Source organism: Pinus tabuliformis, chromosome Q (assembly GCF_031772625.1).
Source record: "Pinus tabuliformis cultivar Carrire ecotype Pingquan chromosome Q, CPIR1, whole genome shotgun sequence".
Lineage (NCBI taxonomy): Eukaryota > Viridiplantae > Streptophyta > Pinopsida > Pinales > Pinaceae > Pinus > Pinus tabuliformis.
The window spans coordinates 928017060-928030908 of NC_142296.1; positions in this window are offsets into that span (position 1 = coordinate 928017060).

The window sequence follows — 13849 nt, forward strand, 5'->3', positions numbered from 1 at the left end:
AAGGTGGTCGACTTGAAAAAGTTTACAGCAAAACTTGACTTTATGGAGACGTTCACTGGTACCCCCTCTGTGACTCGAAGGGATGGTTGGGAATCCTAAGCATTTTGATTATTTTGTTTATTTCTCTTATTATTATTTTTACCATCTGATTTTTGGTTGTTCTTTGGTTGAGTGGACTTCACTGTTAGAACATTGATGGACTACTCAGGAGCGGGTGCTTTATCAAAGACATATGCACTTGTTGTGGCTTGAAATGTTACAATCAATTACCCAAGTGTTGCACAAAAAATCGTCACCTTGACATTATGCAATTTGTGTGAGTCCATTATCACTCATACTTACCTCCTTTGCAAGTCTAAGGCCTCAGTTCTTCATATCAAGCCTTGAAAATAAGAGAAAGTCCTCAAAAGTCTATAAAACTCTGGTTCCGCACTTTCTCTTAGAATTACCTACAGTCTTGCACCTAAAGCTCATTTCCCCTGCGCACCCAACCACTCTCTCTCTATGTTATGGGTGCGAACCCTTGTAAAAGTTAAAAAGGCGCAAGTATATTCTTAAAAACTCACTTTGAGTCATTTCTAGAAGCTTCTGGAAGGAATCTTGAGGTGGCAAGTTCTCTCCCTTAAGGTTCATGCATCCCATACCTTAAGGAGCTAGCCCCTTGATGTGAGGAGCTTATCCCTTTGAAGGAGGACTCTATCCCTTCATAGGTGGACCTGTAACCTCCTTCCTCTGCACTATAAAATGAAGCATTGGGCTGGTTACTTGGAGGTAAAAAATCTGAATATTTTTGAGGTGAAATGTTGCTGGAACTTAGTCTTCCTAATTGAGCTTTTATGAGAGATTACATACCTCTTTGATCTCATTTGGAAGAGTGTAAGGCTTGTCAAAGTAAAGGAGATTCCTATTTCGGACCCTGGGAAGAGCTTGTTCATCATCAAGGCACCAAAGGTTGTAAGGTTCTTCTACTTCAAAGTTAATACAAATAAGTTTATTTTTCTCAATAAGCTATGTTTTATGGTTTATTTTATGGATTCCTTGATCACCATAATGAACATGATTTATGATATTAGCTATGCAGGTGTTATTTGATTTTTGCTTGTTTGTGTTTGCAGGTTCTCAAAAGGAAACTCTCTCGGACGGTTGAAGGATGGCTGCTACAAACTAGCGTTGGACGTAAGGTAGGGTCTAAACACCTCTATAGTTTTTATTAATGAATCACAATATGTTTAGAGAAAGATAGATTTTCTTGTTTTCTTGTTACTAGATATCTTTTGATACTAGGTAGATCAGCCTTGTTTGCAAGATCGATTTATCCAGCCAACAAATTAGCGACTCCGCTGGGGACTTGAATTTGGTATTTGGTTTTCCTTTGTATTTGACTTAAGAAACTTATTTTTGTTTCTGGTTTTTGCTTGATGTGTGTGGGATTGGGTAGTTTTTAGCATCTGGATTATTTTTTGTTTTTCTGAAGTTTTCAGGGGACTGCACTTTCTTTTTACAGACAGTGCGAGTATTTCCGCACCTTTCCTTTAGTACACAGAGCGACACCGCATCTGGTTCTTCTAGAAGCTTGCGGACCCTGTTAATTTTTTTTGAAAAACCTAAAATGTTTTCTTCCAGTTAAGTTTAGGTTTTATTTATGGCTTTTAGTGTCTACCCAAATCTGCATTCTTTCTGTCAAAAATCTCCTGTGAGTAAGTTCCATTGGTATTTTTGTTTTAGATGATTTTCTAGAAGTTTTGCATGCCTGGAGTGGTTTTCACATGGTCTCTGTAGTGATTCAAAGATCAGAAGCCTAAGAAACCTTAGATTACCCTGGTGTTTTTTTGTCTTCTTGATGAGTCTGACTGGTTTGTGAAATCTACCCTTTGTGAGAAATAGATTTACTTTTCTCCTTGCAAATCTTTGAATGAACTTGGTTATAAGTTTTGAATTTCATTTTTATAAAAGAAAACGTATTTGGATGTTTTTTGATTGATTTGTTATTATGAATGAATGAATCCTTAGTTTGTTGAACAACTAAGTAAAATGTTCTAAAAAAGAATTGAAGCTTTTATACAATTAGGTTTTTAGAAGTTTTTGGATCTCAAAATTAGTTTTTGTAGTTTTGAGTGTTTTCTAGAACTTGTAAATCTCTTTTGAAAGAAATTGTTATAGTTTTGTGTGTTTTCTAGAAATTGTAGAATCTCTTTTGAAAGAAATTGTTTTTTGTAGTTTTGAGTTTTGAAAAAGGAAAGGGATTAATTGTGAGCATAAGTAGTAGTCTCGTTTTGAGTTCTTATTGAAAAAGACAAAAAGATTTTCTTTCCATTTCCATGTTAAAAGAAGGATTTGTTTCTTAAAGAATTGCATTCTCAAACTCTTTCTTTTAGCTAGAAATTCGTTGAAGGAAAAACAAATTGTTTATCATTTTCTGTGTGTTAGAGTCGGTCTTGAGCCCTCCATCAGCGATAAAAACTCTTTGAATTTGCATAGGTAGGTGTCTCATCAGTGTCAATTTTTGCATCCCATTAGGCATGCCATAACCCTGATGGGGGAGCTGGTATATTTTTCCCCTCTTGGCATTGCTGGCTCAGGTCATTTCAGTGATTAAGCTCTTTCAAGCTTGTCTTGTCTTGTCTTGAGGTCAATTTCCTAGGTCTAGGGTTTTGGTCAAAAATGTTTACAAGGTCATGTTTCTGAAGGTCAATAAATGTTCAGCAAGCCAGAGGGATGATTGTAAAGATGTTTATTCGAGATTTTTTATCTTGTACAGTTAATTTTCACCTTGGATTTAAAAACTCTGTTTTTAAAGCCAAGGTCATTTTTCAAATGTTTGTAAAAAGTGATGAAATTTCAAAAGACTTCAGTGGAAAGTATGCAACCCTGGTCCCCTTGCCAAGATCCCTCAGATGATCTACCTGCAAAAAGAATCAAGCAAAAGCACTAAATGAGTCAATTTCAGGACAAAGGAAACCAAAAAAGTCAGTTTTATAAAGTGTCAAAGAGAAACATTAGAAAATGGGTTTGAGCATGAAATTTATTCAAATGGAAATTATAAAGACCCAATCTCCCTCCTTTTACTCTCATTGTGCATCCAAAACACTTGCAAGAGAGATTGGGCGAGCTTCCAAGCGAATTTGGGCAAAACTGGTTGAAATTGGGAGCAGGACAGGCGCGCGACCCGTCAGGCCAGGCGCGCGACCCGTCAGAGGGGCGCGACCCGTCAGGAGGCTTCCCGCAGTTCAAATTTTCAACGGGCACGACCCGTCAGGCCCGCGCGACCCGTTGGGTGAGGTGCGCGACCCGTCAAGCAACCTTCCTCCCAACTCATTTCAAATTTGCTCAAGCACCCTCTAAATCATCAAATCGCTTGAGGTAGGTTCTCTAAGCTTGGAAATGGTTGCTGGTTAAGTTGAAAGACATCATGAGTGTGTTTTTAATGATCAAATTATGCGAGAAAAAACACTCCATATGGCTGTATGTAAATTTGTAGAAAGATGCTAGGGTTTATTGCTGTTTCATTATTTTTCCCCTTGTAATTATTCTTTTCATTCCCATTTCATTTTCCCTATATTTCCATGTCAATTTCCCTTTTAAATTTGTAAAGAAAATAAACCCTACCCCTTTTCCCTTTAAAAATTAAAAAAAAAATCACATCCTAACCCTATCTCTCCTTATGCCCATGTAAACATATGAATTTGATGATGTATATGCAATGATGTTTACAGTGTATTTCCCTAAATTCCCTGCTGTATACATGTTTTCCCATTTTCCTTGTAAAAATGTCCCTCCCCTAACATTTCCCTCATGTTCCTTGTCCCCTTGAAACAGCATATAAATCAACTTTTTACAGGCAGAAACAACAGTACAGTTTGTCCACTTTACTCCTTAAACAATGTTAGAAACTGAAACTTATGAGCAAAGTGATGACCAGTCATCAGCTTCAGAGATTGAGGTACAGAGGAGGCCTCATAAGGGTGGAAAGGGTGGACATCATAAGCGAGAGGAGCCCACCTATTTAGCAGAGTTACAGGCCTGTCCTATGGCAGTCACATGTTTCCAGTATATGTCTTGCTATGAGTTTTGTGAGAGGATCTCTCGGATTCAGCACCACTGAGAGTTGGCTCACCTATTTGTTTTACACTTGCATGATGGACATGTCAACCTTGCAGGGGTGGACTTTACATTGACACCCGAGGTGATCTCACATGCCACAGGGATACCTAATGTTGGGGAGGTGTGGAATAAGCGCAAGGTGATGGATAATGTTCACTTTGAGCCTTTTGTCTGGCCACCATTCATGAGACATTTGGTAGGTGTGTTTCCATTCAGGTTTCTCGGGAGCGAGTATGCTCCCATGATGAGGCTCATCATGCACTATTTTACTTGTGAGGGCATATTTTCACAGGTATATTCATATCATATTCGCCTCTTGATGCACATCACCCGAGTGAGGATGATGAACATCCCTGTTTTCTTCTATCAAAACATTCAGAGGATGGTGCCCATGTTGCAGAGGAAGTGCCCGGCACAGCAGTATAGGAGCCTGTACCATTATGGTTTGATTCAACTTGTAGTATTGCATCAGTTGGCTCAGCAGGGCATCTCATGGGAGGAGTTCATCTCTCGTGAGTTTTTCACAGCACCACCCTCGCCACATCCTGAGGTTGTTCACGAGGAGGGAGGACCATCCCAGCAGCATGACATCCCTATCACTAGACATGTCAGCTCCTCACCCCTGGTTACCTATCAGAAAGGTCCGAGGGCCTTATTTGCAGCAGCTCGGCGAGTACTTTCTCCACAGTAGGTGGAAGGGGTCTCGCCTTCATCATCAGCTCAACGAGTGTTATCTCCACATCAGGTGGAAGGGGCCTCACTCTCTTCAGTAGCACAGGTAGCACAGAGGGGCAAGTAGCCCAAGATTGATGAGGGGCCATCAAGAGTTCCAGATATTGAGCTTGTTGATCTTGAGGCCATTTCTCCGAGCCAAGAGGCAAAGGAGGTCATTCAGCATCTCAGAGCTGAAAATGATGCCTTGCAGAGGAGATTAGAGGGTGCACAATGGACCATCACATACCTGGAGCAGCGCAACAAACAGTTGGAGGAGGAGAAAGCACTTGATGAGTTGTGGAGGATTCGTAGTGACCGAATCTTGAACCGAAGAAGACCCGGTGACCCATTGCCCGCTGACCAAGAGTCCATGCTCATCCGGGTAAATGCACACTTGGAGAGGCTGTTGGCTAAGGCCAACCAAGAGAAGAAATTGCTGAGGAACATGAAGAACCACTACTGGGCAAGAATGCATGTGTGCAAAGCAAAGATGAAGATGTTTCAAAGGCGGTTGACCGAGGCACTAAAACGGAGAAAGAGGCCAAATCCCCTCCGTATCTTGGCTGGGGCTTCACTCAAGGATCAAGGCACTAAATAGCCTAGCCACAGCACAAATCCCAAGAAATTTTGAGAATTTTGGGTGAATTTTGGCATTTTTTGGCAATTTGCAGGTTTTTCCCATTAACGGGTCTCACCCCCCGCGCGACCCTTCATCATGGCAACTCCTTTTGACAAAAACTCAGCATTTCCAGATTTTTCATGCAAAGTTACATATGCTCATGGATGGACTTGAGATTTGGTGAAGTTTTGGGCCTCCAGAAAGTCAAAAAATTAGCAAAAAATGACTTTCTGCCACTTTTTTGAATTGCAGAAAGCAGTCTTGGGAGATTTGATTTTTGACATGGAAAATGAACTCCAAATCCAAAAATTCCAGTTGGTTTGGAAAGTAGACTCACAGAACTTTCCAAAAAGCCTAATTTTTCTCAATTTGGCCACCTGAAAGTGCCCCAAAGATGGCTCCAAAGGCGCGCGACCCGTCAGGCAGTTTTTTCAAAAATGCACTGTACAGCCCAGAAAATGTAGATTTGACTCAGTTTGACTTTTTGGGGTGAAATATGATTCTCTTTGATGTAATTATTGTAATTTTTAGACACTTTTACTCTTATGTAACATTTCTAGAAGATTCATTCATGAAAAGGGTAAATATTAAATGAATGAATTGGTTTCCTAGCTTATAGAGGCAAGTTGTTTTGACTGCCTAGTTTGTAGTGCTTAGTTTAGAAGTGGTTGAAACAGCTCCTAGGATAGTGAGCTCGACCCATGGAGGTAGGGAAAGAGGTTAGGTCATCTATATTATGTACTTTCTTGCTCATTTTCATGGTTGGACTCTTGAGGGAGAAGCTATCATTGTATTATTTCACTGTATCTCTGCAATTTTTGGCTAAGGAAGACCAGGGTTTTGCAGTCCTCTTTGGGATTATTGTGGACTCATGTGTTGATGGTGTGTTTCTAAATGTACTTGTAAGCTTGTTATGTGATTCATTTCCTTTCTTTTACTTCTGCACATTAAACAAATGAAGTGTTAAAGTAAGAATTCATGCTTGCCATGCTCTGCTTTTAAGTTTGTTTAATTTCAATGTTTTCTTCTGTCTAAAGAGAATTCAAAGTTATTGTTTGCTCTCTTTAGCTCTTCATCTTTAATTCCTGACCATCCACCTCATTTAAAGGCATCAACGTTGTTTCCTACCTCGCCCCAAAGAACCCCCTGCAGAAACTGTGTCCAATCCCCGCACCCAAATTTGCCATCCCCTCAATTTGCCACCAAAAACCCAAAAAAAACCCAAATCAAACTCTTTGATCAATTTACTAGCCTAATATCAGTGTTACCTTATTGGTCATCTCATCTATTGAAGATCTTACGAGATAGACCGGAGAGAGCCTTCTCCTGCCCCGTAGGGCTAGCTACGAGGCTAAATGGTTTGATGTGGCCTTGAGGTTTACCTTTCTCAGCCTGAGGTGAAATTTCAAACGCTAACATACTGGCGACCACATTGGGGAGAACAAACTAACCTTTTGCTCATTAAAGTGTTATTTCATAAGTCTTAGACGGAGCCTGAAGTTACGCCAGGTAGCCTTCGAAAACGCTCTTGTTTTACATCAGCGTTAGTAGATAAACGCTGCTTCAGTCAATCTCCGTGAGCTTGTGAACGTAGTGCTTCATTGACACTTTATCCCAGTATAATTGTTAACTCTGAGCCATGGATGATAGGTTGAGAGTTTTCACAGGCTGAATGGTTTTTCTTTCCTAGTTTTTTGAGAAAAACAAGTTGGCTACAGATCCTAGACCCATTTTCAGATCTCATTCATGCCCAGCTATTTTTGATTATCTTGAAGATTTAGATTTTGACGAAAGCTTTGAGTTGTCTCTGTTTAAAGCCAAGTCTGAAAGTGCGCTAGATTCTCTAGTCCTTGACCTTGATTTTGCAGCTGCTATTGAATTTGAGAAACATAACAAATTGGTCGAAAATTTCATCTTGAGACATCTCCAGACACATATTCAAGCTACTACCCTTGCTGACTTTGTTGAGAATATCTCTGATCATATTGGATCCACTATCACGGCTCACGAAGAATCTTATCCTCCTTATGTTTCAGTTTCGCCTATAATCACCTATCCCGAATCCACAGTCGGTTCTCCTTCTACACCCCATACCCCTCCTACTTCTCCTACCCCTCCGACTCCCCCAAATCCACAAAATCCTCTTATTATAGTCCCTACTATCACAGATCCTCCTCTTCATACTCATCCTACTCCCCCTCCTAGAGCAATGGCTGCTCGGTTTGCCCCACTTGCTTTGCCTGCAAATCTTCATGATATGCCAGCTAATTATCAAAGCAAAATTCCCATGTTTGATGGCACTCCACAAAGTATTACTGCTCAGCAACATATCGACAAAATGACCACTTTCTTTGATCTATATGAGTTAGATGAAGAAGATGTTACCATGCGGTTGTTCGTGCAAACATTTGCAGGAGAAGTTAGAAAATGGTTCACAGGGTTGACAGCTAACAGCATTGCCACTTTGGAAGCACTTCAGAATCAGTTTTTAGATCGATGGGAAATCAGAAAGGATCCGCTTCAGATTAACGCCGAATACAACAACCTCAAGCGTAATCCGGGTGAGTCAGTTCAAGATTACATAATCAGATTCAATACAGTTTACAATGCTATTCCCGATGACTTGAGACCGTCAAGAAAATCAGCACGTCTTAAGTTCCCGGATGGTTTTGATCCGGAGATGGCCTACTCATTGAGAGATAGAGATCCTCCTACCTTGGAGGATATGCAGAAGATTGCTGTCAGCGTTGAGGCAAACTTAAATGACAAAAGAGCAAGAATGAAGGTTGAAAAGCGAGTCACAATCAAGGAGGAAGCATCCACATCAAATCAAGTTCTCCGTGAAATTGAACAGCTTAAAAGGGTATTTGAAAAGGTTACTATTGACAAGCCGGATCCTCAGATTCGTAATCCAAATTTCAGAGGTCAGCAGCAGCAACAATATAGGATCAAACAGCGTGAAACAAAGGCACAAGAGGGGGCAGTTCAACAACAAATGAAACCTCCTTTTCAGCAGAATTTCTTTAGCCAAGAATCAGAGGATGAAGGTGATAATGTTGGAGAGGAAAATCACTTCTTCACTCCTGATGACATGCCCACTTATATTACAGAAGAAGATGAGTTGGTGAGTAATTCCATCATTCCCCAAGATGAGCACTATATTTTGTCAAACGATGCAATACTTGAAGAAGAATCCGAAGAGTATCAAAGAGGGTATTTGCATGCTTTATCAGCCCAACAAGGCCAGCAAAGGCAATTGAGAAACCGAGCTATTCCCATAAATCCCATTCAGAAAAGGAAAGATACATCAGCAAAGAATGATTTGGTTTCCTCACACGCAAAAGGAAAAGACATAGTCGGTCCTTCAACAAGTCAATCATCACCAGCAACTAAGACAGATTAGCCATCAAATGCACCAAAAGATAAAGCTGAAAAAAGAGATAATCCGGCTAAAGAAGGTGAGAAGGTTTCAGTTTTCAGTTTGGAGAATGAGATCGCAAAGTTGAAAGTGCCCATTCCTTTGACAGAAATCATGAAGAATAGCACCTACCGAGGCCAGCTCTCCAAGATGTTGAATTTTGATCCAAAGCTAGACACGGTGAATGTACAAGATGATCAGCCAGAGTTGATTTTTGGGCCAGCTTTAAATGGTGAGTCTCCTGAAAGTGATGTTCCTCCATTTTATATCAGTTTGCGATTGCATGAGTATGTGCTGCACAATGCCATGTTTGACTCAGGAGCTTCGCATAATTTGATGCTGAAAACGATCATGGAGAAGCTGGGACTTGACATCACAAGGAAGTATCATTATTTGTATTCGTTTGATTCCAGCCGGGTAAGATGTATTGGTTTGATCAAAGACTTGGTGGTGAGTCTAGATCAAATTCCCGCGAAGAATGTCTTGATGGATGTGGTGGTGGCGGATATTCCTCCGCAGTTTGGCATGTTGCTGTCGAGATCATGGGGAGCCAAGCTCAAAGGTACACTTCAGCTTGATTTTTCATATGCCACAATTCCAGTTTTCGGTCAAATGAGGAAGTTATATCAGGAACAAAAGATAAAATACATGATCACTAGTAAGGAAAAGCCCGTCAATCATCCTGTAAATTATGTACAAACAGATTTAGAATCTTTTGTTTTGTTTGTGGATAATTTCAATGAGGTAGATAGTCAGTTAGTTCAAGTAGAATATATACCAAACATTTCAGAAAATTTCACAGAAGTTTTGAGAAAGGAAAGTGAAGAAAGCTCTGCTGTCATAAGGCCAATTGCTGAAACAAATGGACAACAAACAGATCATGCATCAACATCAGATTTTCAGCATTTAGAAGATGATGAGGATGGTCTTTGGACCATGGATTTTGATGGCGCAGTGGGCAGCGATGGTGCTGGTATAGGTGTGTGGATTCGAAGCCCATTTTCAGTCCAAAACCAAGTTCCAAGCAAGGTACGGGTATGTTCTTATAAATTGGCATTTGATTGTTCAAATAATGAGGCAGAATACGAAGCTCTTATTGCTGGTCTGAAAATTCTTCGGAAGTTGAAGGCAAAGAAGATAGCGATATATGGCGACTCCGAGTTGGTTATCAAGCAAGTGAAAGGTGAATTTCAGGCCAAGCATCCTCGTATGCGAGCATATCGGAATGTTGTCCTAGATATCTTAAAGCGGTTTTCAGAACATACTTTGACATGTGTGCCCCGGATTCAAAATGGTGTTGCGGATGCATTGGCAAAGGCAGCAAGTAATTTGAAAATACCCATGAATTCCAGCAATAAGTTTGAGATATATGTGAAGCATCGTCCTACAGTTCCAGATAATCAAAGGTGTTGGCAAGTTTTCCAAGATGACGAAGAAATCAAAGATTTTCTTCAAATTGAGGGTAAATTCGAAGACATTTCAATAGACACGGAAGCTGAAGGAGTAAATCAGATGGATGTATTGCAGCTCAAGGACAATTACATTCCTAAAGGATTAATTCCTTTGGAAGAATTGTTCGATCAAGATGATGTGGCCCGCAAGCCAACTTTGAGGCCAACGGACGAAGGTGTTGAAGATGTCAATCTTGGGACAGCCGAAAATCCAAAGATGGTGAAGCTCTCGAAAGCATTGCTGCCAAAGGTAAAGAAAGAGTATATCAGATTATTGTCTTCGTTTTCTAATGTTTTTGCATGGGACTATTCAGATTTGAAAACTTATGACACAAGTATCATTCAGCATACCATTCCCATAAAGCCAAATCAAAAGCCTTTCCGACAAAAGTTGAGAAGAATTAATCCTAAATTGCTGCCATTGATTGAGAAGGAAGTCAACAGGTTATATAAGTCTGGAATCATAGTGCCAATCCAGTTTTCTGATTGGATTTCCAACTTGGTGCCTTTGAGAAAGAAGACTGGCGAGATTCGATTGTGTATAGACTTCAGAAATCTGAACAAGGTGTCATTAAAGGACAATTATCCGCTGCCCAAAATGGACCATATATTGCAGCGGGTAGTGGGGGCATCAAGGATGTCATTGCTTGATGGTTATTTCGGGTATAATCAGATTTTGGTACATGAAGATGACCGTGACAAGACAACATTTACTACTCCATGGGGTACATTTCATTATGCCAAGATGCCGTTTGGATTGAAGAACGCAGGTGCCACGTTTCAGCGGGCAATGGACATGGACTTTGCAAATGAGAAGGATGTCTTTTTAGTTGTTTATCTTGATGATCTGACCGTGTTTTCTAAATCAGATGAAGAGCATTTGTTTCATTTGACTAAGGTGTTTCAAAAGTGCAGAAATTATGGTATCTCATTGAATCCGAAGAAGAGTCTTTTTGCTATGAGCGAAGGCAAGCTGCTGGGCCATATCATTTCTAAAGATGGCATTCGTATAGATCCTGCACGGGTGGAAGCAATTCAGCAATTAGAGCAGCCCCGTAGCAAGAAAGAAATTCAGTCCTTCAATGGTAAATTGAATTTTCTGCGTCGCTTCATCCCCAATCTTGCCGAACATCTTAGAGAGATAACCAATATGCTCAAGAAGGACAGCGAGCTCAAATGGACCGAAGAGGCGGTAAAGTCTTTTAATTTGATCAAGGTAATCTTATCTTCAGCCCCAACTTTGATCAACCCAGATTATACACATGATTTTATTTTATTTTCATTTGCTTCTGAGCATACATTGGCAGCCGTATTGATGCAAAAGAGAGATGAGGTTGAAAGGCCCATCGCTTTTTTCAGCCGTATCATAAGGGACGGAGCACTGAATTATAATATTATTGAGAAGCAAGCATTGGCGCTGATCAAAGCCTTGAAAGATTTCCGGGTATACATATTGAATTCTCATATTTTAGCATATGTTCCCAATGCAGTTGTTAAAGATGTTTTAGTACAAACGGAACTGGAAGGAAGAAGGGGTAAGTGGATCGCTGCACTATTAGAGTATGATGTAGAAATTAAGCCTACCAAGTTGATTAAAGGTCAAGGTCTTGCTAAGTTGATGGCTGAAACAAATCTCCACGTCCTTGACATCAATTTGATTGCTGCCTTGTCTGATGAAGATGAAGAAAATTTAGTTCTACAGGTATCCGATATCTTTGTGTCTTCTCCTTGGTATGCTGATATAGTTTATGTGCTTCAAAATTTGTCTTCACCCCCTGGGATGCCTAGAAACAAAGCTAGAACATTGAAGCTAAAGGCTGCCAAATTTTGCATTATCAAATCAGCACTTTATTGGAAAGATCCCGGTGGCATATTGCTGAACTGTTTGGTCGAAGAAGAAGCTAAGACAACAGTAGAAGATTTTCATAAAGGTGACTATGGGGGTCATTTGTTTTGGAAGACCACGGCTAATAAGATCTTGAGAGCTGGTTTCAATTGGCCTTCTTTATTTTCTGATGTGTATAAAGCGGTAAAGAGCTATCATGAATGTCAAATTTTTCAAGGAAAACAAAAGTTACAGCCGTTGCCTCTCAAGCCCATTGAAATCAGCACACCATTTCAGCAATGGGGCTTGGATTTTATTGGCGAAATCCACCCAGCACCTTCCGGGCAGCATTGATGGATCTTGACCGCCACAGATTACTTCACGAAGTGGATTGAAGCCATTCCCACCCGGCAGGCCACGGATTCGGTAATTATCTCTTTTCTTGAAAGTAACATATTGTCACGTTTCGGCTGTCCACATAAGTTGATTACAGATAATGAAGCAGCATTCAAATCGAAGAAAATGGTTGATTTTTGCTATAAATATAACATCAACTTGGGGCATTCGACCGCCTACCATTCGCAAGGTAATGGGCTGGCTGAATCTTTGAACAAATCTCTAGTGAACATCATAAAGAAATTGTTGGAAATAAATAAGAAGAGCTGGCACAAAAAGTTAGTAAATGCATTATGGGCTGATCGGGTAAGTCAAAAGAAGTCAATTGGTATGTCACCTTTTGAACTGGGTTATGGAGTTGATGCAGTGTTTCCTACTTCACTTAGTGTTCCAGTAGCCAAGTTGTTTCAAGAAGCTGGTGGCAAGGAGGATCCTATGCAACGTTGGATCAGTCAAATGATTCATTTACACCAGACACGAGAGGAGGTTCATCAAAATTCCCTTAAGTTGCAGGAGCGCATAAAGAAAATCTATGACAAAAAGGCCAAATCAGAGGATTTTCAGATCGATGATGTTGTGTTGAGATGGGATGCCCGAAATGAAGACAAAGGGAAACATGGAAAATTCGACAACTTGTGGAAAGGTCCCTACAAAATTGCAGCATACCGTGGTCCAAGTGCCTTTCTTCTCAAAGAAATGAATGGTGATGAATGTCTTGGTGGGTCGGTGAATGGCCGGCTACTCAAAAGGTATCATGCTTGAGAATTTTCTGCACTAATCACTCTCATTGTAATTACCATTTTACTTTCATTCTGCAGCAAGTGTGAACTGATCTCCCATCTTCAGTTTGGGGCCCGAGGTGAAGGCTATAATTCTGAAGATGATGATTAGTTGGAGTGAGTTTTTCAAGTTGTTTCAGTCATTTTATTTAGTGAGTCGGTTTGTGTCAAAGTTAGTTTAAATTTCAATCAAATGTCAAAGTCAAATAAAGTTGTCAAAATTTGGTCACATGTGTAAAAGTTGACTCCATTGCTCAATGTTAATAAAGCACTGGTCTGCTCTCCCAGAGGTCTAAAGTTCTTGGTACCTCCAAGGAGCTACCATCCCCATTGGAGCCAATGTTAGAGTCGGTCTTGAGCCCTCCATCAGCGATCAAAACTCTTTGCATTTGCATAGGTAGGTGTCTCATCAGTGTCAATTTTTGCATCCCATTAGGCATGCCATAACCCTGATGGAGGAGCTGGTATATTTTTCCCCTCTTGGCATTGCTGGCTCAGGTCATTTCAGTCATTAAGCTCTTTCAAGCTTGTCTTGTCTTGTCTTGA